The sequence below is a fragment of the Camellia sinensis genome, chromosome 7 (assembly GCF_055761805.1).
Source record: "Camellia sinensis isolate YWXY chromosome 7, ASM5576180v1, whole genome shotgun sequence".
In the NCBI taxonomy this organism is placed as follows: Eukaryota; Viridiplantae; Streptophyta; class Magnoliopsida; order Ericales; family Theaceae; genus Camellia; species Camellia sinensis.
The window spans coordinates 93,573,501-93,598,475 of record NC_138967.1 but is presented as its reverse complement, the minus strand read 5'-3'; the positions used below and the strand labels follow the sequence as shown (position 1 = coordinate 93,598,475).

The following is a 24,975-nucleotide window of genomic DNA, read 5'->3' as shown; positions in this document are numbered from 1 at the left end:
AGATTTCTGCCGACTCTGGGCTGTAACAAGCCTCCTACGGATAAGCTCAACTTTCTCCGTCGTCTCCCTAACCAACTCCGGACCCAACAAAGGTGCATCACCCACCTCGGCCCAACAAACTGGAGACCTACACGGTCGGCCATACAAGGCCTCAAACGGTGCCATACCGATGCTAGACTGAAAACCGTTGTTGTAGGCAAACTCTACCAAGGGCAAGTGCCTCTCCCACGTCCCACTGAAGTCAAGGACACAACCCCGAAGCATATCCTCGAGGATCTGAATAGTACGCTCAGACTGCCCATCAGTCTGAGGATGATAGGCCGTACTAAAGGTCAACTTAGTGCCCAAGGCACTCTGCAAACTCTGCCACAACCTAGCAGTAAAACGAGGATCTCTATCTGAGACGATCGTCACTGGGACCCCGTGCAATCTCACTACGTCCCGAATATACAAATCGGCAAGATGATCCACCGAATCTCTCACGCGCATAGGAATAAAGTGCGCCGACTTAGTCAACCGGTCTACAACCACCCAAATAGCATCACTACCCCGTTGAGTCCTCGGAAGACCTACAACGAAGTCCATAGTGACATGCTCCCACTTCCACTCGGCAATAGGCAAGGGTTGCAACAAACCCGCTGGCCTCTGATGCTCGGCCTTCACTTGCTGGCAAGTAAGGCACTTCGATACGAAAACTGCCACATCTCTCTTCATACCCCGCCACCAAAACTGGCGACCCAAATCCTGATACATTTTAGTACCTCCCGGATGCACCGCAAGGCGCGAATGATGAAACTCTCGGAGTACTTCCTCTCGGCAAGACTCCGGTACAAACAAACGGTCTCGGTATCTCACACTCAGGTCGGGATACACCGTCAAACCCTTCTCAACTTTCCCACTGGAGATCTTCTTTCGGAGGGATTCTACCTCAAGGTCACCTCTCTGTGCCTCTAACACTCTAATCACAAGTGTAGGCTGCGCAACAACAGAAAACAAGGCCGCAGCCTCAACAGATTCGCCCAGTAGCAAATCAAACTCGCTAAGTGCTCCCAACATCTCCCATTCCCGGATGGCTATACAAGCTACATCACTAATGGATTTCCTACTAAGGGCATCGGCCACAACATTGGCCTTTCCCGGATGATAGTGCAACTCAAAATCATAATCCTCGATGAACTCCATCCACCTCCTCTGTCTCAAATTCAAGTCTCTCTGTGTAAACAGATACTTCAAACTCTTGTGGTCCGAGAACACCTCGAACCTCTCACCATAAAGGTAGTGCCTCCAAATTTTCAAGGCAAAGATCACAGCTGCTAACTCTAGGTCGTGCGTGGGGTAATTCTTCTCGTGTATTTTCAACTGACGTGAGCCATAAGCTACCACTTTCCCCTCTTGCATCAACACACAACCCAAACCCTCTCGTGAGGCATCACAATAAACGGCATAACCCAATCCTCTCTCCGGAATAATCAACACCGGAGCGGTGGTCAATCTAACTTTCAGCTCTTGGAACGACTTTTCACAAGTCTCACTCCACACAAACTTGACTCCCTTCCGAGTCAGTCTAGTCAACGGTGACGCTAACCTGGAGAAATCTTTCACAAACCGACGGTAATACCCAGCCAATCCCAGAAAACTGCGGATCTCAAACACACTCTTAGGCTGTGCCCAATCCTGCACTGCCTCAACCTTGGATGTATCAACAGACACCCCTTCCCCGGATACCACGTGGCCTAAGAATTTGACTTCCCTCAGCCAGAACTCACATTTCCCAAACTTGGCATACAGCCTATGGGCTCTAAGCAACTCAAGCACCACTCTCAAGTGTTCCTCGTGCTCCTCCTCAGAAGGCGAATAAATAAGAATGTCGTCCACGAAGACAACCACAAATCGGTCTAAGAACTCCCGGAAAATCCGGTTCATCAAGTACATAAAGACTGCCGGTGCATTGGTAAGCCCAAATGGCATCACCAGAAATTCATAATGGCCATACCGCGTACGGAATGCCGTTTTCGGAATATCCTCTTCCCTGACCCTCAACTGGTGGTAACCCAATCTCAAGTCTATCTTAGAGAAACAACGGGAACCCTTCAACTGGTCAAACAAATCATCTATACGGGGCATAGGGTACTTATTCTTAACCGTAGCCCGATTCAACTTCCGGTAATCAATACACAGTCTCAAGGCACCATCTTTCTTTTTAACAAAGAGGGCCGGCGCTCCCCACGGCAAAACACTAGGGCGGACAAAGCCCTTATCGAGCAATTCCTGGAGCTGAACTTTCAACTCAACCAACTCTGCTGGAGCAAAACGGTAAGGTGCCATAGAAATCGGCGCCGTGCTGGGCACTAAATCAATAGAGAACTCTATCTCTCGGTGAGGTGGCAAACTAACAAGATCTTCGGGAAAAACATCCGAATACTCACAAACCACCCTCGGCAATACATGCAGGGTCTCACCACTCTCACCACTCTCAAAGCTAGCAAGTAGACTACTAAGCTCACTTCGCCCTCGCAAATCATACCCCGGTGGCAAAACACTACCAACCCGGTCTCCCAAGAAATGGAACCACTCCCCGCTCAAGGTACATAACGTGACCCTCTGGCGGTAGCAATCGATAACAGCCCGGTATGACGATAGCCAGTCCATACCCAAAATAACATCAAAACCCTTCATGGGCATGACAACAAACGGAAAAGGAAGCCTATAGTCGGCGACCTCTATATCACAACCTCTAACACCCTGTTTCAGAATTAACTCACCACCAAGAGGTGACACCACACAAATAGGAGATACTAACTGTGCTAACTCCAATTCCAAAACAGATGCAAATGCAGCAGATACAAAAGAATGAGATGCACCCGTGTCTATCAACACACTAGCAACCGAGTTGCAAAACAGAAAAGTACCTCTCACCACTGATGGAGCTGGTACTAAATCCTGCGCGGTAACAGCATACACGCGCCCCGTAGGCCCCTGGTCTACCTGCTCACCTCTCGGAGCAAAAGACTGCTGCACAGACTGGGATGACGAAGCTCCCAGATTGGCCCTCGAGGCCTGCACAGACTGAGCTGGCTGAAAACCCTGCGTCTGCCTAGAACCAGACGCTCCCGAAGTGGCACTCAACTGTGGGCAAAACCTCTTCAGGTGCCCAGGCTGTCCACACTGATAACAAGACAAGGGCTGCCCCCGGCCCAAACTCTGACTCTGTGGTCTAGCTGAAGAAGAAGCAGCTCTCTGACCCCCACCCTTCTGCGGGCAAACAGAAACCTTGTGACCCAGCTGGCCACACTTGTAACAGGTGAAATCCCCCTGACCACCTCTCCCGGAGCCTACACTCGGCACTGGGAAGGTCGATCTAGCAACACCACCCTGCGACTGCTGAGGGTTAGAACCCCTCTGCCTCCTGCCATCACTCTGGCCATCTTGGCTCCTCTTGGAGCCTCTCTGCCCCTCATCCTCCTCTAGCATCATGAGCTCCATATGAGCTGCAGCGTCCACTAGGTGTCTATACTCTCGGATATAAGACCCACCAACTCTCAACTTGAGGCCCCGCCTCAACTTCCGCTCAAACTCATAGCAACGGCGTTCCTCAGACGCCACCAATTCAGGTGCGAACCTGGACAAACTAGTAAATGTAGCCTCAAACTCGGCCACTGACAAGCCCTGCTGATTAAGCCGGCTAAACTGATCCCTCAGCTTCTCTCTAGCTACTGCAGACAAAAACCTCTCCTGAAAAGCATTGACAAACGCCTCCCAAGTTCCACCAACACGAGCCTTCTCGTACTTCCACCATTGACCCGCATCTCCCTTCAATTGGAAGGATGCCAAGGTCACTTTCAGTGCTCCGTCCTCGATGCCAAGCATCTCGAACGTCTTACTCATTTGTTCTAGCCACTCATCTGCCTTCAGTGGCTCCTTCGGATCCCCAATAAACTCATCCGGATTTGACCGGAAAAACTCCCTCTTCAAGAAAGAAGGCCCTGCCTCAGATGCCTGATTCCCAGCTCTAAGAATACCCAAAGCTCCTGCTATTTCTTTGGCCAAGGCACCCATGGCCTGCTGACCCACTGGCTCAGCCACATTGGCCTGACCAACTCCCTCCTGCACTGCCGGAATCTCACCCGGTAACGGTGCTTCCTGCCTCGCAGGTCTACCACGCCTAGCACCTCTTCCTCGTCCTGACATCCTAATAAAGGTAACACAGAATGTTAGCACATTCACAAATGTGCCAAAACTAAACACTCACGTCCTAATGCATGGACAACAGTAATTCACTCCACGTAAGCACATAAACACATAAGCACTTACGAATTTCATTTCCGGATAATGATAGTCCCGAGACGTTACTAGAGTTCCGGTTAGAAACAGCATTGATCAAGTGCTTTTCCAACAAGACTCCCAGAAACTCAAGGATCCAATCAACATCCCAGAAATTAAATCCCATACTCACATAGTCACATAAGCATATTATCAATTAAGCACATAGCATATGATACTACATCTAAGTCTCTATCAAGCGAGACAAACCCATTGTGATCCTAATCACTTCCCACGTACCCAAAGTATTCGAACCCGGTACGCTCTGATACCAAGTTGTAACGCCCTCAAAATAACAACATTAACCCATCAGATAAGACATGCATTTACATACAAACCAGCCACATTCTTTTATACATTAGAGTTCCATATACATATGTATTACATGTTAACATCAAAACAAAATGTCCTACGGGCTTACAGCTTTCCAAGTTACACTTGGTTACAACAAAAGGGTACTAACTCGTTTACACATTAAGCCCTTGGCTTGAAGTTACATGTAATACATCAAAAGTTAAGCGACAAAAATATGACCGCCTCTAGCCTCCCAACTATGTCCTTGGAGGTGGCATGCTTCCTGCACCTGAAAATGATATTCCCATATAGGGTGAGCCACAGCCCAGTAGAAATACACTAAACCAACCATGAACAATGACTAAAATATTAGCAATTGATAGATGGCCAACACTGATACAATCACATAAATCATATATTTATGTCAACCGACTTATAAGTCCAAGTTACCTTTCATTTTTTTCCTTTTTCAACAGATAGACATATGAGTTCTATCCACATTCTCAACAGACATGTATGACAACAATATCCTCATTCTCAGATAAGCAATAAGCTATATCCATATTCAATAACAGATATGTATAACCACAATATCCACAGATAAGCATATGAGCTATATCCACACATCACAAGATAAGCATATAAGCTCTATCTTCACTTCTCTAGACAAGCATATGAGCTGTATCTACGGAGTTCATCCCTTATCTTCTCCCAACACTATCCGGTTTAGAGGTACATCCCCTATCTTCCCCTAAACCGCGGAGTACATCCCCTTTCTCCTCCTCTACACATAACGTATACAAACACAATGGTTCTATATACAATCGCTCAATACATATAATTAATGTATTCTATCAACCGTCAAGTTCCATGACACATTTCATTGATTAGTTTCAGTTTGCCTAATCATCATGCATTGTCTACAACAATCACGACTATCCTCCACCGATAGCCCAAAGCAGTTATTTCTAAACAGAAAATAAATGCACAATGGATATTCAATCAACATTTCATTTCCTCATTCTTCACAATTAATTATCCCAATTAATTAAACAATGTAATTAGGTCAATTCCCATAATTAACATTTCAACCCTTAGGTCCCATTTTCATCAATGATTCAACATCAATTCCATTTCTCTATGCCAAACATGCATCTAGGTTTATTATGAATAAAACCCCAACTTTTGTAAAATTACACAAAAGCCCCAAACTTTCACAAAATTACCAAACCAACCCCAACATCTCAAAATACCAAAATTTAAAGACAAAACTCATAGAGAGGAGTAGGATATCCCTACCTCAAATTCGGAGCCCCAAAGAAGAAGACGACAAAACCCAACGTGCTCCAAAACCCGAGATTTTCAGATTAAAATGTAGCCCTCGACGATCAACAACTTTTTTTGTAAAGGCCAAAGGTGAGCAAATCACTCCTACTAGATCAAAACCTAGAGAGAAGGTAGAGTCTAGAGTGAGAGGCTCAACAATGGTGATTTTGGAAAAGTAAGAGAGAGAAGAGAAAGTAAAAAGTGATTTGGAAAGTCACAATTTCGGGACTTAAACCCAGTCTCCCGCTCGAGCGTAAAACACCTCGCTCGAGCGTCACTCACAGACTTCCGCTCGAGCGTCCAAACTCCCGCTCGAGCGCAGAATGCACTCTCCCAGCATTTCTGCAGAACCAGGCCTCCGCTCGAGCTTCCAACTCTACGCTCGAGCGTCACTCAGACAACCCCGCTCGAGCGGCCAGTACCACGCTCGAGCGTCCAACACTGCACAGGAAATACTGGATGGGTGCAATCCCCGCTCGAGCGGACAGGTCAAAATCTAGGCAACTAGTTTTGGTTTCCAAACTCAACCAACCTGTAACAAACCCGCCCAACACATCCCATAACTCAAATACTAAGTAAAAAGGATGTAAACAAGATAATAAACAACTACCAACATCCACGGACACATGTCCGGATCACGGTATAACAAGGGTAAACCCGGGATCGCTATACAAACATACAAAATCTTTAGATGTGCAGAGTAGGATGCTGATTTTCACATTTAAAAGTAAAAAACAATTGATTAACCGATGTTTCGATAAAAGTTTTTTTCTTTTTACTAAGCTTGAAATTTAATTTTTTATCTGGTGACAAACATAATAGCAAATTTCATTGATCTTTCTTGAGATTTGGTGAAAATAAAATAAATTTTATAACTTTGACATAACTATATTGATTTCATTTCATGAGTAAGGGCATCTCTAACCTTTCATTACTTCTTCTTATTTTTTATCTAATTTGATTTCAACTTTGAATAAAAATTTGATTTAATATGAACTATTTCAATCCTTTCATCAATTTCTTATCAAAATCTTTTTAAAAATTCTCATCTATTACAAAATTTTATTTTCTTCATATTTGTTGAAAAAATCATATCCACCAATACCTTATATTTTTAAATTTTCATTAAATTGAATTTAATAAAAAAAATATTTCTCCCTGAATTTGATAAACATTTGATACAAAAAATTGGAGATTATTTTTTTAGCATTTTTATTGAATTTAAATTTGAATAAAATAAAATAAATAGAGAGGTCATTTGATAATAGGCTGATTTTAGTAAAAACAAAATCAAAAAATTATTTAAAAGGTTAAAAAATCGAAAAGACTTACAAAAAGCCAAAGATTTCTTCTCATTTTTTTCTATTTTTTACACATAAGCGAAAGTATTTTCCAAACACTTTCAATTCTTTCAACTCATATTTTAATTTGGGTAAATTACAAATACAATTTGCTTAAAAAATGATTTGTCCCTTATGATTTTGAAAATTACATTTCACTTCTTGAAGTTTCTAATTTCATATCAAATGACCATTTTTATTAATAAATTATAAAGTCAATTAATATTTTTTAATGATATCAAAAATTTATTTTAATTAATAATTCAAAGTAATTTTATCATTGTATAAGAAAGCGGTTAGAAATTTTAATTTTTAGTTATTTTGTTAAATAAAAAATTTTAACAAGTGAATATTTGTATTTTAAAAAATTATATGGGACAATTCATATTTTAAACAAATCTCAATGTAATTATAATTTACCCTTTTAATTTTAATCCAAAAAAAAAAAAAGAGAAAAGAGTACCTTATGTAGTTTTAAAAATTACATTTACCTCTTAAAATTTTAATTACATAACAAATGATTATTTTTATTAACAAATTATAAAGACAAATAATTGTTTTTAATGATGTTATAAATTTATTTTAATTAATAATTTAAGTAATATTATCATTGAATAAGAGAGCAGTTAAATATTTTATTTTTTTAATTAATTTTATTAAATAAAAAATTTCTGACATAATTAATTTTATTAAATAAAAAAATTTTGACAAGAAATTATTCATAATTTTTTAAATTATAAAGAACAATTCGTATTTGCTTAATAGTAAGAATTGTATTTGTAATTTAAAATATATATTTGAAAAAAAACACCAAAATAAGCATCTTCCCACTTTAGCCCTAATCACACACACACTCTCTTACACTCTCTCTCTCTCTCTCTCACTCTCACTCTCACTCTCTCTCGTAGCTACAGATTCTGCAGCTTGTTCAGAATTCTCATGGAAGTAGCAGCCGAATCCGCACTTCTCAATCCATCAACATTCTTCTCTCGTTCCAGCCCTTCATTTCTCCCTGCCCCTCACCCTCAGATCAGATTACCCACCAAGAATTTCCCTTCAAATCTGCTCCTCTTCTCGAATTCCCACCGATTGCATCGTCCCGTATGCTCGCAACGACTTGTTCAGTTCCAGATTCTAACAAAATCAGGGTTTTGTTTGCAGATTCCAACAAAGTGAGGTTCATGGCGTTGAAGATTCGATTACGAGTTTGAAATTAGGGTTTTTTGTAAATCGGAGAATTATTGCGTTGGCTGCTACTGTTATTGGGGTTTTAGTGTTTGGTTGCCGAAGAGTTTTTGCGGTGGAAGGAGTTGTGGATTCGGGTTATGGGGTTATGGGGTTATAGGACAGAGCATATTGTTATTGAAGAGTTATTGGCTGAAACTTTCTCAGGTTCTTTGGGTTTTCAAAGAGCAAGGTTTGGTTTTGGCTGCTCTTCTGGGTCTCTCTGCATTTTTTCCTATGGCTGAAACTTCATTTACCACTCTTTCGCCTTGGAAGGTACACATTTTTTTTTTCTCCAATTGGTTTTTTTCTTATAAAAATTTTGTTTGTGCAACTATCGACATGAATAGGAACATAATAGATTTTTATGTTGAGTTCATGCCAATTTCATATCACCTGGTCATGTGGAACAGCTTCTTATGCCTCAATTTGTTAATTAACTCTGGTGGCAATAATTAGCAAGCTTGGGTAGGAGGTAAGGTTTAGCTTGATTTAGATTGAGGGAATATCTTATCTACAATAATCTCAAACCACAGACTGTGAAGAAGTAAATCATCATACTGAGACCAAAGGATTTTACCTATTGCGACTGCTACAATAGATGGGCCATTTTCTGCTAAGAAGATTGTGAAGGACAGTCTTCACGACGAAAATGGTGATTAGTTGATCAATGATAGCCTGGTTGTTTTGTACATTCAGAGAGAGATATTTGCAGTAGCATTCCAAATGAGGCTACCATGTTGGTGCTGTCAAGAGATAGCTTGAGGCTATCATGGTGAGAGGGATAGCTTGATTTAGGAATTATTCTGTTTTGCATGTATAGGCTAGACTTATAAGATAATTGTGACTCATTTCTAGCCACATTCCTTAGAAATCTCTCACCACCCTCCCAAGTTGGTTCTGTCCTATTCTATCTCTAACAATTATTGAGGGGAATTAGAGCAATGCTGTCCATTCAAAAATAAATTAATAAATCTTATTTTCAAGTGTCAAATCGTGAATTGAATCATGAATTGATTTCTCAATAAAATGAATTGTGAATCGTAAGACTCACTTCATTTTAGATTTTTAATAAAATATATACATTTATATTTATATACATAAAATCATATATATAGTTCTTAAAATTAAAAAAATAACAAACTATATATATAATATATAATATCAAAGTGCAAGTGTACAACTATAGAATATATATTAAATATAATATGAATTTTATTAATGTATGTTCGTAGGGTACATGTTAAGAAACTTTAAAGTATTGTTCATTGTGTATGAAAATGAGTGCAATAAATAAAATACAATACTTTTAATCCGTTTAAGAAATTAACACGGATTTAAATAAGTTTCAAATGAATAAAATTGGTGTGGTTGATGGTTTTGAGTTAAGCTTGTTAGTTCTAAATTGAGTATGAATTCTACCACTTTGAAAGTTCAACATGTATCAAACTTCAAAGTACCCCCTTATTTTGAAGAAGTTATGTAGTGGATCCGTCTTACCAGGTGATTGTGTTTTCATCCTATAACAATGAAGCACATAATTAGTTGGTATAAAATATATTTAAAAAAAGAAAGAAGAAAGAAAAACTAATTACATTTCTAATACACTTGAATATAAGCTAGACTTATAAGATAATTATGACCTATTTCCGGTCACATTCCTTAGAAATCTCCCACCACTCACCCAAGTTGGTTCTGTCCTATTCTATCTCTAATAAAAAAAAATTTTTTTGATAAATAAACAAATATTATTGAAAAGGCGTCAAGATGATGCAACGAGTACAAAACGACATCCCCAATTAGGGAAACCAGTCACAAGCACTAACCAATCATATCATCTAGAAAATATGAAAAACAAACGTATCTAGATCAATTGTCCTCTCCAACCAATTATACATAATTACAAGAAGCCAATTCTCTAACCAAAGAACAACATAATAAATCTCTTGAAAGGTTCATCTATTCCGCTCCAACCACACAAGCCACATCAAACATAATGGCGCTAGCAACCACACCCGCCGACACTGATGCCGACGCCGATGCCCAATCTGAGTAGCCGGCCAAGCCCAAAGCATATCCAACACTCCTTTTGGTTGACCCCAAACAACCCCAAAGAGTGAACAAATGAAACCCCACAGCCGCGTGGCCACTGGACAATGAAGGAACAAATGATCCACGGACTCCGCATTAGCACAACACATACAGTATCGATTCACTAAAACATGCCCACACCCCATCAAATTATTCAATGTTAGATTCCACTCCAAAGCAGTTGTCCACATAAAGAAAGCCACCTTGACGGAACACCCGGCACCCAAACATTCTTCCGAGGAAAAATCCTACTGCAATCCCCCCACTAAACCCCAATATAATGAAGAAACGGTGAACTACCCCTTGGCCCCCACCCCATTCCACATCATTACATCGGATCCCACACCAGTGATGCCCAACCCATACAAGGGACCCCACAATTCCACCAACTGAGCCACTTCTCAATCTTGCACCTACCACCGCAATTGAATATCCCAAACCACCATATCCCCACCCCCTAAATAAGATGCCACTATAGCCTCCCAATCAACCACAATATCGAAGATCAAAGGAAAACGGGTCTCTAATGAAACCTCACCACACCATCTATCCTTCCAAAACCTCACCCTCACCCCATCCCTCATCCTGAACCCTACCCACCTCCAAAACTCCATCCTCCCCAGCCAAATCCCTTTCCAAAGCCCACAACCACGAGTGCTAGTCACATCCCCAACCCGATCTCCTCTTCTCAACCCATACTTAGAGGCGACCGCCCTTCGCTAGAGTCTATCATGCTCCCAAGCAAAATGCCACAACTTCCCTAACAAGGCTGTATTGAAAGTCATCAACCGCCTAACCCCCAAACCCCCTGCTTGCTTACATTGGTAAATCTGCCCCCAATCAATCAAATGGTATCTAAATTCATCTCCTCCACTACCCCATAGAAAATCCCTTTAAAGCTTCTCCAACCGCTGTGCCACGGACACTGGAATAACATGCACAAACATGAAATAAGTCAGAATACTACTTAACACATTCTTAATCAGTGTCAACCTCCCTCCTTTCGAAAGATGTTGCCTCTTCTAGTGTCAACCTCCCTCCTTTCGAAATATTCTATAGTTTATCTATATTTCAATTGTAAAAATTATGAAACTATATCAAACAAAACAATTTGATAAACAGAAGAGCAATAATATACATAATCTAGGTGGTTATGTGCGAGAAATTGTTCTGTTTCGCATGTATCAACATGTTTCAACTTCAAAGTATACCCTTATTTCCAAGTTATCTAGTGAATTTGTTCTACCAAGTGGATATGTGCAAGGAATCATTCTATTTTGCTGGAATTTCATGTTGGCAGTGTGCCCAATGAATAGTAGGGGCTAAATACATACATGGCTTAAAAAATAAGGAAATAGTAGATAAATTATAGAATATTATTGGGCGGGCAGATGGACACGTGTTATTCTGAACTTACTGAATAATTTTCGATCGTGTGCCCATCTTATAACAATGAGACACATAATTAGTTTGTCTCAAATGTAGGAGAAAATGTATGAAAAATTAGTTATATGGCCCCATATACACTTGGAAAGACAAACCACATAGAATATAGGCCAGTTCTATAAAATAATTTCTAATTATTTTCAATCACATTCTTTAGAAATCTCCCATCCACCTAAGTTGGGTTTTGTTATATCCTATCTCTAACAATTATCAACGGGTACTAGAGCAACATAGTCTGTTCAAAAATAAATTTAAATAAAATTATCGATAAATCTTATTTTCAGTAGCATTAATGATTCCTATTAAATTTAATGTAGACAATTAAGTCTTATTTTTTAAAAAAATTATTCTAAAAAAGTTTACTTTTCCTTAATAATATCTTTTATTCCAATGTTACCATTCTTATTAAAATATGGACGACATTTTTTTAAACAATTTCAATTTACTTAAAAAAATATATTTTTTACTTGCAAAAATTGAACAAACTACATCAAACAAAATCAAACTTAACAATTTGATCAAAAGTACTATGACATAGGATTCATCATTTTCTATTGCCTTGTACTCTGAAAAATATATTTAGTAAACAATCCAAAAAGTCTATTTTTTTTAATATTTCATAAAAGAAATTGTGAAAAATAATATCTTGGTCAATTCATATATATATATATATATATATATTTTTCAAACTGTGAGACAACAAAAAAATGATGGGTTCGTTTGGTTTGAATTTCGGAAAATTTTTTGGGAAATTTTCTCTACAAATAAGTTTTTAAAAGTAATGAAACCAAACAAATTTTCCCAAAAAAATTTCTCAAAACTTGTAAACCAAACAAGTTTTCCAAACAAATCTCTCTCTCACACACATCAAATCAATCACTTTTTTCAAAACTCCCTCTCAAAATAATTTTTCAAAACATCTTTTGAAAAAAACCAAACCAAACAATTTTTCGTACTTTTTATCTCTAAAACACATCTCTCAAACACAAACCAAACATACCCGATGAATCTAAAGCTTATGCAAAGTTCAACAAAAATAGCTACGTAGTCTCAAAATGTTCCATTACTGGCTTTGTAAATAGCCAGGGCATTACCAACTTTTAATTGATTCAGGCAAATTATGTTAGTAGTTCTTATATTTTTGCTGTTGCGTCATTTTTGTCTTTATAATTTCAATGGACTCAATTTTGACTTGAACTTATTATTTTGTCTCAATTTGGCCCAATTGATTACAACTTTTAGTTCGTTTTGATGAAAAATGGCAACATGATGAGCTGCAACTGTTATGCATTTATAGGCAAAAAGCTATAAACTTGTTCAATGTAATAAGTTAACCTCAACCAGCTCACTAACATTTTTCTGTCAAGAATCAGAGTTATCAATCAGACTAAATTAACACAAAATCTAAAATTCAGGGTTCAAAAAATCAAGTTAATTGAAATTACTCCAACCAAAATGACACAAGGGGTATTATGTAGGGACTGCCGACGTAATTTGCTCATTGGTTTACGGAAAACCATTACTAATAGCTTTGGGACCACTGGAATTAAAGACAAAGAATCACTGTTGCCAACTTGGAAGTCATGGCTGATGGTGGAAGTCCAGCTTTGTTTGGCATGATGGCTGATGGATACAATTACATAGTTGCCGTGCTTGACTGGTGGGGCTGGGCTGGGCTGTTGCACCACCACCATAGAAAGACTTACCTCTGTATAAGAATGAATAATAGTACATTTATTCCTTCTCCATTATCAAACTACTATCCTTTTTACTCTCCTTTTCATATCTCTCTAAATCCTTCCTATAAGAAAATAAAATGAATTGGCTAATGTTTCTTTATCAATTTCTTCTGGTATTTCTCTTGTTTTCTCAAATAGTAGTTACTACTATGTGTTTTTCATTATCATCATGGTCTTCTTCTTCTACTTATGCATGCCATACCTGCCTTGAGGACCAGCGATTGTCACTGCTCCAATTTAAGAAAACTTTTACCATAACTGGCAGTGCCTCTTTAGATAGTGAATCTGATTCTCATCCTAAAATGGTGTTTTGGAATGAGAGTACTGATTGTTGTTCGTGGGAAGGGGTCATGTGTGACTGGTTGCATGGTCGTGTGATTGGACTTGACCTCACCTTTACCTCAAGCTTTACTAAATCTATCTTCGTTGACATCTCTCAGTCTTGTTTATTGTCATCTGCATGGGAAATTCTCAAAAAACATTTTTCACCTTCCAAACCTACGAAAGCTCAACTTACGGGCTAATATCAAACTCACAGGTAAACTTCCAAACTTCAATGTGACTAGTTCCCTTCAGTTTCTTGATCTCTCTTGGACAAGTTTTTCTGGTCAACTGCCCAATTGAAGCAGCAATCTTAAAGCCTCGAATAGTTTGTACCTCTCTCAATGCAATTTTTCAAGGTCCATTCCAGCTTCTCTTTGTAACCTTACACAAATCACTGATTTAGACTTCTCATCTAACAGTTTCAGCGGTCAAATTCCCTCATCAATTTCAAACCTTGCAAAGCTTACTAACATGATTCTTTCACTAAACAATTTGAACGGACAAATACCGGATTCCCTTGGCAATATGAGCCAACTTACTGACTTGGACATTTCTGTAAATTAGCTAACTGGTCCCATTCCTCCATATGCTGTTGGGGTTTCAATGCTAACTTCTCTCCAATTGAGTCGTAACTCACTCATTGGGACAATACCATCTTCGCTGTTTGCTCTACCTTCACTGATTAATATAGATTTGAGTGACAATAAGCTACAGGGACCAATTCCAAGATCAGTTTATGAACTCCAGAACCTAACAGACTTGGTGCTTTCATCAAATAACTTAAGTGGTGTAGTGGATCTAGATAAGCTTCTAAAGCTTAAAAATCTGATCTCTCTTGATCTCTCATATAATGGTCTCTCATTGAGCATCAACAGTAGTGTTAACTCTACCTTGACCAACTTTGACACTATAGGATTAGCTTCTTGCAACTTGAGCAAATTCCCAAACTTTTTCAGAGAGCAAGCTGGATTGGCTTCTCTAGACATTTCAAACAACAAAATTCATGGTGAAGTTCCCAAATGGATATTTGATGTGGGGGAAAATACATTGGGTATTTTAGATCTTTCTCATAATTTCCTTACAAGTTTAGAGTCTTCCATGGCAGCTGCTAGAATATATTGACCTGCATTCCAACTTACTCAGAGGTCCACTCCCTGTTCCACCTATCACCGCAATTCTTTTCTCTCTCTCAAACAATAAATTGACTGGAGAAATCCCTCCATTGATTTGTGGTCTAAGGTCACTTGGTATTCTTGATTTGTCTAATAACAGTTTGAGTGGCTTGATTCCACAATGTTCGGGAAACTTGAGCAATCTCTTCGTGCTGAATTTAGGGATCAATGGCTTTTACGGCACCTTTATTGCAGCATTTACAAAAGGCAATTGGCTAAGGAATCTTAACTTGAATGGCAACCAAATTGAAGGACAAGTTCCGCTATCTTTGCTCAATTGTAGACACTTGGAAGTTCTAAACCTTGGAAAAAACAAGACAAATGATACATTTCCACACTAGTTGAAAACTCTTCTAGAATTGCAGGTTCTTGTCTTGAGTTTTAATAGGTTTCATTGTCGCATAGGCACCTCCAAGAGCAAAGGCAAGCATCGTTTTCCTAAGTTGAGAATTATTGACATATCTTGCAATGAGTTCACTAGCCTTTTGCCAGCAAATTATATCAAACAATTTGGAGCTATGATGAATATTGATAAACATGAAATAAAATTGAAATACACGGGCAACGGCTATTATGAAGATTCTGTGGTGGTGGTGGTGATTAAGGGATTTGAGATTGAATTATCAAGAATCTTAACAGTCTTGTCAATCATTGATTTTTCAATAAATAAATTCTAAGGAGAGATTCTGAAATCTATTGGGAGGCTTAATTCATTTTGGGGTCTTAACTTATCTCATAACAACCTTGAAGGCCACATTCCAACTTCACTTGGAAATTTAAGAAACCTTGAATTATTGAACCTTTCTTCAAACGAGCTTGTTGGGGTGATTTCTCAACAATTGACGAGTTTGATGTTTCTGGAGATACTAAACCTTTAGGACAACCAACTTGCAAGACGAATTCCTCAAGGGAACCAGTTTAATACATTTGGAAGTGATTCATACAGTGGGAACTTGGCCTTACATGGATTCCGTTTATCAAAGAAATGTAAGGAACTACAGCCACTGCCACCTCCACCAACACTCCAACAAGACGAGAATTCAGACAAGTCAAGTGGATTTAGTTGGCAAGTTGTAGTGTTGTGGTATGGATGCGGATTTGTATTTGGAATGGTTATGGGATATATTATGTTTGTAACTCGAAGACCAGAATGGCTTATGAAAATTGTTGACGGAAAACATCATACGAATGTGAAAAGGTCTAAGAAGGGTGTCCACTGATGCAGTGAAAGAAGAAATCAACAAAGACAAATGGCATTATCAGGTAATTGGAATTTATCTTTGCAACATTACTTTGTTGGATTATTTTTTATGGTTTCTATCTATAGGCTATATTTTTGTTACTAATGCTTTTTATTTCAGAACTAGATATTTTTCTTAGTTGCACAATAAAGAAATGGAATCCAGTTGAAGGGGTGTCTCACCAATTTGCTGCATTTGAGTGTATGTGCATTCAGATAGCAGCTACACAAGATCACTTCAAAAGCTTTACATTGTTGCTGTATTAAATTCTAAAGTTAAGTTGTGTAGTTTTCTTAAAGCCTTGAGTTAAATAAGAGTTTCATGTCATGACTTTTTTTTCTTTTTTTTTTTCTCGCATCCTGTAACAACCTTTGGAGATTTTCACTTTTGTATGTAGTTGCTTTTAAATTGGATTTCAGTCACAAAAGACTAGGCATTGCCAAGTTTTTATCTTTGAAATGCAATCTTACAAGTTACAACCATTCCCCTTGTTACATTCTAAATCATTTTGAGTAATAGAAATGTTGGCTACTAGATAGAGAATTCGTATAGAAAATAATGTTATATGTTAGTCTTTGAGCAGTGCTTTTACTCGTCGCTATTGTAGTCCAGCAGAGCTTTTGTTCTCTTTCACACCTTTCTATCAACACACATAATTGATGATAATTATTATTATTATTATTTTTCATCTTCATTGGCGATTGGAGAATCAGACTAGAGATATGTACTAGCACTTGTTCTATAGATGTGGGAATTTTGTTATTAATTGTAGTATGAAAATGGTATTAATTGAAAAGGTCGCTTATAGGCAAGAACGTTGTTGGGATTGTGAAGTCTGATTAATTAGTACTATACATTTCATTATACGATCATGGATCCAACTGATGTGACCATGTGATTTTAATGCGTTGTTTTATTTTCTCTTTCCTTTTTTTTTTTTTCTTTCTAGTTTATAGCTAAAAATAATGGTTTGGTGTGCTGAAATTGTTATTGTGTTCTAAGAAGTTAAATTTTTTTTTTTAATTTTAGAAAGTTTTAATTCTGTCTTTTTATATTGTTGATGTTTCTCTGCCAATTCTCTCAAATACTATGGAGTATTGATGAGTCTAGATCCTCTGCCATGGTTTCTTGCCATGGTCCCTGCCATGATGTCAAAACAACGTCGTTTTGGCGTTAAATTCAAAAAAAAAAATTTCCCCTGTTTCCCCTTTCTCCCTCAACTGTTGATACAGCCCTAAACCTTAAGAGAGAGGCGAACTTGAACGGCTCCTTTGACGCAGAGGAGGGTAGGTGACGACAGCTGCGCTAGGCGAGGTGAGGCGACAGTTAGGTCTTTCCTCTTCCATCTTCATTCTCATGTGGTGCTTAAATATGTATGTATATATATATGATTTATATGTATATATATATATATATATGATTTCTTGATTTGAATTTCTTGTTGATTTCGTAAATGGGTTTGATTTCTAGGGGTTTTTCCCCCTCTTTTCCCCTTTACGATTTCTCCTTCCAAAAAATAGGAATCCAAAAATCAAATTATATGTATGATTTTTCATCTGAGCATATCAATTTTTGATTCTCCAAATCACTCTGTATCTATAAAAAAAATTTGAGATTTCTCCCATTACATTGTTTGAACAAGAGGGACCTACATGGGATTTGTTAAAGCAAATATAATATGGTTTTTCCTATAATATTTTTCATATATGATTTGTAATTTTCTGAGTTCCTAGTTTCACTGTGACTGTACTTCTGTTTTTGCTCATACAATGACCAAGGTAATCTGTGATTATTAATTTGTAGATTTTGTGATTGAACAACAACAATTGGTTGTGGTTGGGCATGATGTCTCAAATTAGGACCTGTTGAAAAGATTTGCTAAACTTTGAAGTAATTTGATATCTTACTTTGATGACTTGGAAGGACATAATTTTTTTGTGAAGATGATAATACAGTATGTGTTTAATTAGGATTGAATTGACATTCTTTTTTGGTGTGCCATACAATCTATGTTTTTGCTGGTAATGGAATAAAACAATTGTAATTACCCAAAAAAAAAGGGGAAAAAAAAAATTGTGATTGATGATAAGTAGAACAATTGTGGTTAGAAGCCAATTTATTTATTTTGACTTAATTGGTTTTCAGTGATCAGACTATTATTCTTAAATTGATCCTTGTTTATATTTAAATATTTTATTGGTTCTTTGCAATGGCATAATGATGGTTAAATCACTGATGTTGCTAAAATTCTTTTATCATTTTTGTTATAATTTTATTTTATTTTTTTATCATTTTTATTGAAATTGGGGTTTCCATTTTAATTCAAATCATTGATAATTGAAATCCTTGTGCTTTTGTAGGTAATGGAACAATATTGTTAATGAATTGGACACTTATTGTTGGAAGCCGAAACTGGGGATGTTGCTCCCACATTCTTCTAGGAGTTGATTTAAGATTCAAGTGTTTGTCACTTTGCAATTCAAGACTCACATCGCAAGCCTAAAACAATCCTGCTGGCAGTCATGTAGATGGTCCTTCAAATGACGCATTGAGGCGATGAAAGATACAATGTTTTGGTTTAGTTAGATGTTATTTTAGTTGGATGTTGTTTTGTTGATTTTAGCCTTATGTTCAAATTAAAAGCCTTGATATGAACAAAATTGATTGAATGTTAATCGATTTCAGCCTTATTATGTTAATTGGCAAAATGTTTTGGTTTAATTGCCTTGATTTTAATTGATTTCGACCTTGTGTTAATTGACTGAATGATAAACTAAGGATGAAGACTGCTTAAGTTTTCCAGCATTAATCTGGACTGTTTGGTTTTTCTAATAAAATTCTCACCTGCAGTGAACTTGGTTGTTTCTATGGCATTCCATCTATGTATTTGGACAATCATCAAAAAGCCTTAATATGTGTCAAGATAGCAAGAACAGCACTGATATACATTCCCAATCATTTCAATAATAGCAACAACATTTCAAAATCAACAATTTTCAGAACTTCTAAATTCCCAACTATTTCAATAATAGCAACAACATTTCAAATTTCACAATTTTCAGAAGTTCTACATTCCCAACCATTTCAAAAATCAAACTAGTCAATTACAACATTGAAACATAGTTATTTCTTCATAATTAAAATAATAGCAATTACAAGTAACACCAATTATACAATCAAAAGTTTATTGCTTGTTGCGTCTTCGCGGTCAAAAATCAAAGTTGTTCACTAACACTCTCCATATCTTATAAGTTCACTTTGCAGTAGCACAACTCTTTCTCTTATAATTCCATCACTTCTTTGTGTTGCATTTGTAGGACACATTACTCATTGCTGGTATAGAATGATCTCCACATTGATAATAGGACACTTTGTTGGGCTTCAACCCTGCAAAAAGAAGAGGAGAAGAAAAATAAAAATAAAAGAAGCTCAAATTAACACATCACAACAAATTCGTCACTATTGTGTCTATGGCTTCAACACCAATGTTCGTAATTATAGATTTAACAAAATTAATTTCCAATGACACACACTCGTGAAGTGGAAAAAATTGAATTGCTTTGTTTTGAGACATATAACAATTTCATTCAATAAAATTAACAATTGTTAATCAGCTCAATCAAACCGTAAACTAAGAAATGAACATTATACTAACACAATTCATTGAGGCCTAACTACATACACATCATATGTGCAATTTTGACAACACAAACCATATCTTGACCTTGGGAAGATGGATTACCTTACTCCAACCACTCATCTTTTCCACTATTTGTGGATTCAATCTTCCTTATAGGTAAGCAAATAGTTTTGCTTGTAAAGAGCATGGTGAGGCTGAAATCTACAATCTTTGGCAACAAATCTAGACATGAAATCTACAATCTTTGGCAACAAATCTAGACATTGACGCCATAGAAGATCGGATGGAAAGGGAAGACAAAGAATCAATGGAGGGGTTTAGTTCAGACCATTCCTCTGTTCCTTGAAACTGATTAGGGCTTTGAAACCGATGAGAGAGAAAGGAAAAGAGGGGAGCAAACTCCTAGAAATCAAACCTATTTACGAAAGCAACAAGAAATTCAAATCAAGAAATCATATACATATAAATCATATATACACACATATTTAAGCACCACATGAAAATGAAGATGGAAGAGGAGACCTCACCGCCGCCTAGTTGCAGCTGCTGTCGCCTCTGGAGTCGCCGTCGCCCACCCTCCTCTGCGTCGGAGGAGCCGTTCGAGTCTGCCTCTCTCATGAGGGTTAGGGTTGTCTCAACAATTGAAGAAGAAACGGCAAAAGGAGAAGGAAATGTTTTTTTTGAATTTATTATCAAAACGATGTTGTTTTGGCACCACGGTAGGATCATGGCAGGAAATCATTGCAGAGGATTTGGACTTGAGTATTGATTGAATGACTATGACTGCTATGAGCCTTAAGGCTTTGTTTGGTTTAGGCTTAAATAGCAATTTTTTTGATTATTTATGAAATAAAAAATTAACCCTGTTTGACAATGTCTTAAAAGAACCAAAAAAAAAAAAAAAACAAACAAACAAACAAAATTTACTAATGTGAAGAGAATTCAAAAGCTAAAAAATATTGATTAATTGATGTTTCAATATAAGTTTTTATTTTTCACTAAGCTCAAAATTTAGCTTTTTGATCAGGTGCCAAAGGTAATTATAAAAAAAAAAAAAAAAAGGAAAGGAAAAATTACATTGATTTTCTCTAAAATTTAGAGAAAATACAATAAATATCACAATTTAAACATAATTATACCACTTTCTCTTTTAACGTAGCTAAAGGGATAAAATTAATACAGTCAATATAAAAGAAATATCGTTTTTCCATTCAAGCATGTCCAATTCTTAACTTTCTTTTTTGCTCATCAAATTAAAATTTGATTAAAAAAAAATACTCAAAAACTATCTGTAGTCATTTAATCAAATGGTTATCAAATTAAGGAATTTTTTTTTTCCATCAAATTAAAAATTCATCAAATCCTTTGTCAAAATTAAATTTAATGAAAACTTAAAATGATAAAACATTGGAGATGATTTTTGCATCAAAATTAAGAGAAATTTAGAATAAAAATAATTTTTTAATGAAAAGATTTGATTAATTCATATTAAATCGAAATGTTTAAGGAAACAAATTTAAAGCCAAATTAATTTTTTTTTTTTAAAAACAAAATAGTATTTGCATCCTTCTATTTGTATCCACAGTTTCTACAAATTGTTTACAATGTCATGCCTCAATTCCCAATCCATCAACATTCTTTCCTTCATTCGAACCCTCAAATTAGATTACCCACTAAGAATTTCCCTAGAAATCTACGTTTCTCTTCTCGAAGACTCGCATGCGAGTTTGAAATTAGGGTTTCTTGAGGTTTTCGTGAAGCGGGGAGTTATTGTGGTTTTAATGCTTGTGAATTGGAGTTGACTTCTATAAATCTTCAATCTTACTGCACCTGCTCACATTACACCTCTAGTGACAAATTACAAGCTACCTTAACTGAATTGCTAAAAGTTCATTCGAAAAAATTGGCCATACAAATCAGTCAATTTTCATTGCAAATGTAACAAGATTTTATTTCCCAGTGTCAAATTTTTTTGTTTCCTAAGGCTGTGTTTAGATCATGGATTTGGGTCGGAATTTAAAAAAGAAAAGGAGAAAACTGAGTAAAATATAAATAAAATATAAGTTACATTTTTTTCTTCATTTCCTTTTCCAAGACTGCAAATGTGCTATGACTATGTAATAACATGTTAACGCCTTGTCACATGACTGCCTTTTATCTCTGTTGTTTCAGTAAATATATGCTTTGACAGTCATGAAGTCTCTGATAGAGTAGTAAATTACAAGCTTTTGAATGGAAATTGTCATCTAATGTAAATGGAAATGAGTTGTCAATTGAAGATAATTTCAAGCTTCACTAATCTATTAGTGTTCTGAAGAAACATCAGTTGTGTTATAGAAAAAAGAGGAATCTTAACATTTTTTTCTCTCTTGCTGAGAAACCATTCAATCTTTAGTTCCTTTCTCAAAAAAGAATTTGATTTGTACATGCAAGAAATAGGCTAATTCAGCCCTTTTTTGTTCAATTTCTCATGACTTAAAATTCTTATCAATAGGAGTCAAGGGAATGGCCCCTTGCCCTGAAATTTCCATTTAAAGGTGGATGTCGATGTCAATCCTCGAGTGCAAGTAACATGGCATTTCCTCAGAAATGTCATTGAGAGTTTAAAATGTTAGGTTTTTATTCTTAGCAATCCCGTTTGACAAAACTCCTTTCAGTTGTAATTTTGTTCATCTTTTATTTCAGTGAGGCTATGAGTTTTTAGATGCGAATCCAACCCGAATTGTGCCTTGTAGAGATATTTCAGAAGTTAATTCTTTCATGTTTGCCACTTCGCTGACTATGTCGGGGATCGAGCTAAAGTTGTTTGGTCACTCGAGCGGAGGAATGTGGGCTCGAGCAAAGAATTCTTGGTCCCATATGTTTTCACTGACTGTAAAAATACTGAGAAGTTGCATTTGTCGCTCGAGCGACACTTTGGTGGCTCGAGCAAAGACACTTGGAAAAACACGCGTTTTAGTCTCCTCGCTAGAGCGACCTTTGCGGCCCTGTTTTCTATAAATATGTAGTTCTATTAGTTTTTAGGGTTATGGCTTCTAGATCTTCTTCTTCGATATTAGGGTTTTATCTAGAACTTCTTTGCTAGTTTCTTTGATGTTTGTTTGAGTTTAAATCTAGTTTGAAAAGTATACATCAAAGGATTGTTTGTTTCGTTCAATACAAAAGAGAGTGTTGTTCTTCAGTGGATTCCATGGAGTTCAGGGCCTGAAGCTTTGTGGATTCTAGAGTGGCTCATTATCGTGATTCAATATCGGTATTGTGGATTTAATGTTGTACAAGACAATTCCAAGGTGAAGACGGGGCTAGAAGAGGCACATAGGGGTCGGTTTGATTCGAGCGTGGATTCGCTAGGTAATTGAGAGTACACTTGTGTAATTCCTTTATATCTTCTTAGTGGATTGTTTTGTGGTTTTTGCTCGTGGTTTTTTTTATGTTGATGATAACATGGTATAATTGTTACATTGATTTTTTTTTTCCCCTCTTGTTTGTGATTGTCATAATTGGAAAATGTGTAACAAGAAAGAAGATATAGAAACATTAACAGACCTCATCCAATATGTAGAGATAAGGTTGTTTTATGATGGTTCACTCAAAATTAAGATTGTGGAGGAATTCTGTTAAAAGTATGTCTGTTGTATTTTTATTTTAGGGTTTGGCTTCTCCCATGTTCACATCTGAACCTGAACACTTGAGGGGCTCGTGGGCCTACTATGGATCCCGTTTCAATGATCTTTAACTGCTCATTTTCTAGAACCCTCAATGTATATCAATCATGAAAAAATTAGTTTGATCTTCGTAACCTTTTTATTTTTTCTCATTTGTCTTAAGAAAATGGATTAGCCATTTTTTAGAGATAAACACGATAAAATGAAAATATTATGATTATCGGATCGACATAATTTTTTTTTGGAATAATATACATCGAGGGCCTTACAAAATGACCGATTCATATTATCAAAATGGAAATCGTGATGGGCCTCACTGGTCCCTCAAGTTCTCTGATGTTGAGATGTGAACATGAGAAGCCTAACCCTTTATTTTATTTATTTATTTAGGTTCAAAATCTTGTTTTCCAGTTTTGCTAACAATTCATTGAAACATACTACTGCCTAAAATATGGTATCTGTTATTGTATATGTGTGTGTGTTTTAATTTTTATAGTTATGGAACGATATTATAAAAGAAAATCGATTGTAGAATCATCATCTTCACCGATTCATGACGAGTCTCCAAAACAGAGTCGTATAGAAATCAACTTGTTAGACCTTCCTCAAGATTTGGGGCTACGACCTCAGATTACGGATTATCATCATATCATCTGAGAACAAGTTCGTAGGGTGTACTTATTAAAAGGCCCTTGTCAACCTCATAATCACAATTTTCCACGAAGGCAAATTGGGCAATCATCAAGAAGGTTTAACCCTTTATGGTTTGATGAATTTGGTAGTTGGTTAGAGTATAGCATAGCTAAAGATGCTGTATTTTGCCTTTGTTGTTACCTTTTTAAACCCGTTGTAGGAGACCAAGGAGGTTGTAAGTCTTTTGTTGTTGATGGGTTTTCAAGTTGGAAGAAGAAAGAAAGGTTGCAAGGTCATGTGGGAGAGGTGTTAACAACCCTCACAATCAAGCTTGGAGAAAATGTCAGTACTTACTAAATCAAAAGCAACATATTGAAACAGTTTTCTCCAAGCTACTTGATGAAACCAAGAGTGATTATAAAGTTCGATTGACTGCATCAATTGATTGCATCCGACTTCTTTTGCGACAAGGGATTCCATTACATGGGCATGATGAATTTGAAGATTCGAGCAACCAAGG

General features: G+C 36.8%; 1 protein-coding gene and 1 long non-coding RNA gene across 3 annotated transcripts in view; one reads left to right on the top strand and one right to left on the bottom strand.

Annotated features, from left to right (window-relative positions):
- LOC114285411 (receptor-like protein 7) overlaps positions 1–24,975 on the top strand; it is a 306,773-nt gene that overhangs the window by 250,634 nt on the left and 31,164 nt on the right. The gene's annotated exons all lie outside the window — the stretch shown is intronic.
- LOC145795210 (uncharacterized) lies at positions 18,930–20,784 on the bottom strand. The gene is made up of 2 exons (XR_014335700.1): positions 20,639–20,784; positions 18,930–19,904 (listed from the first exon to the last, which is right to left on the bottom strand). It is a non-coding gene; the product is annotated as an uncharacterized LOC145795210 (long non-coding RNA).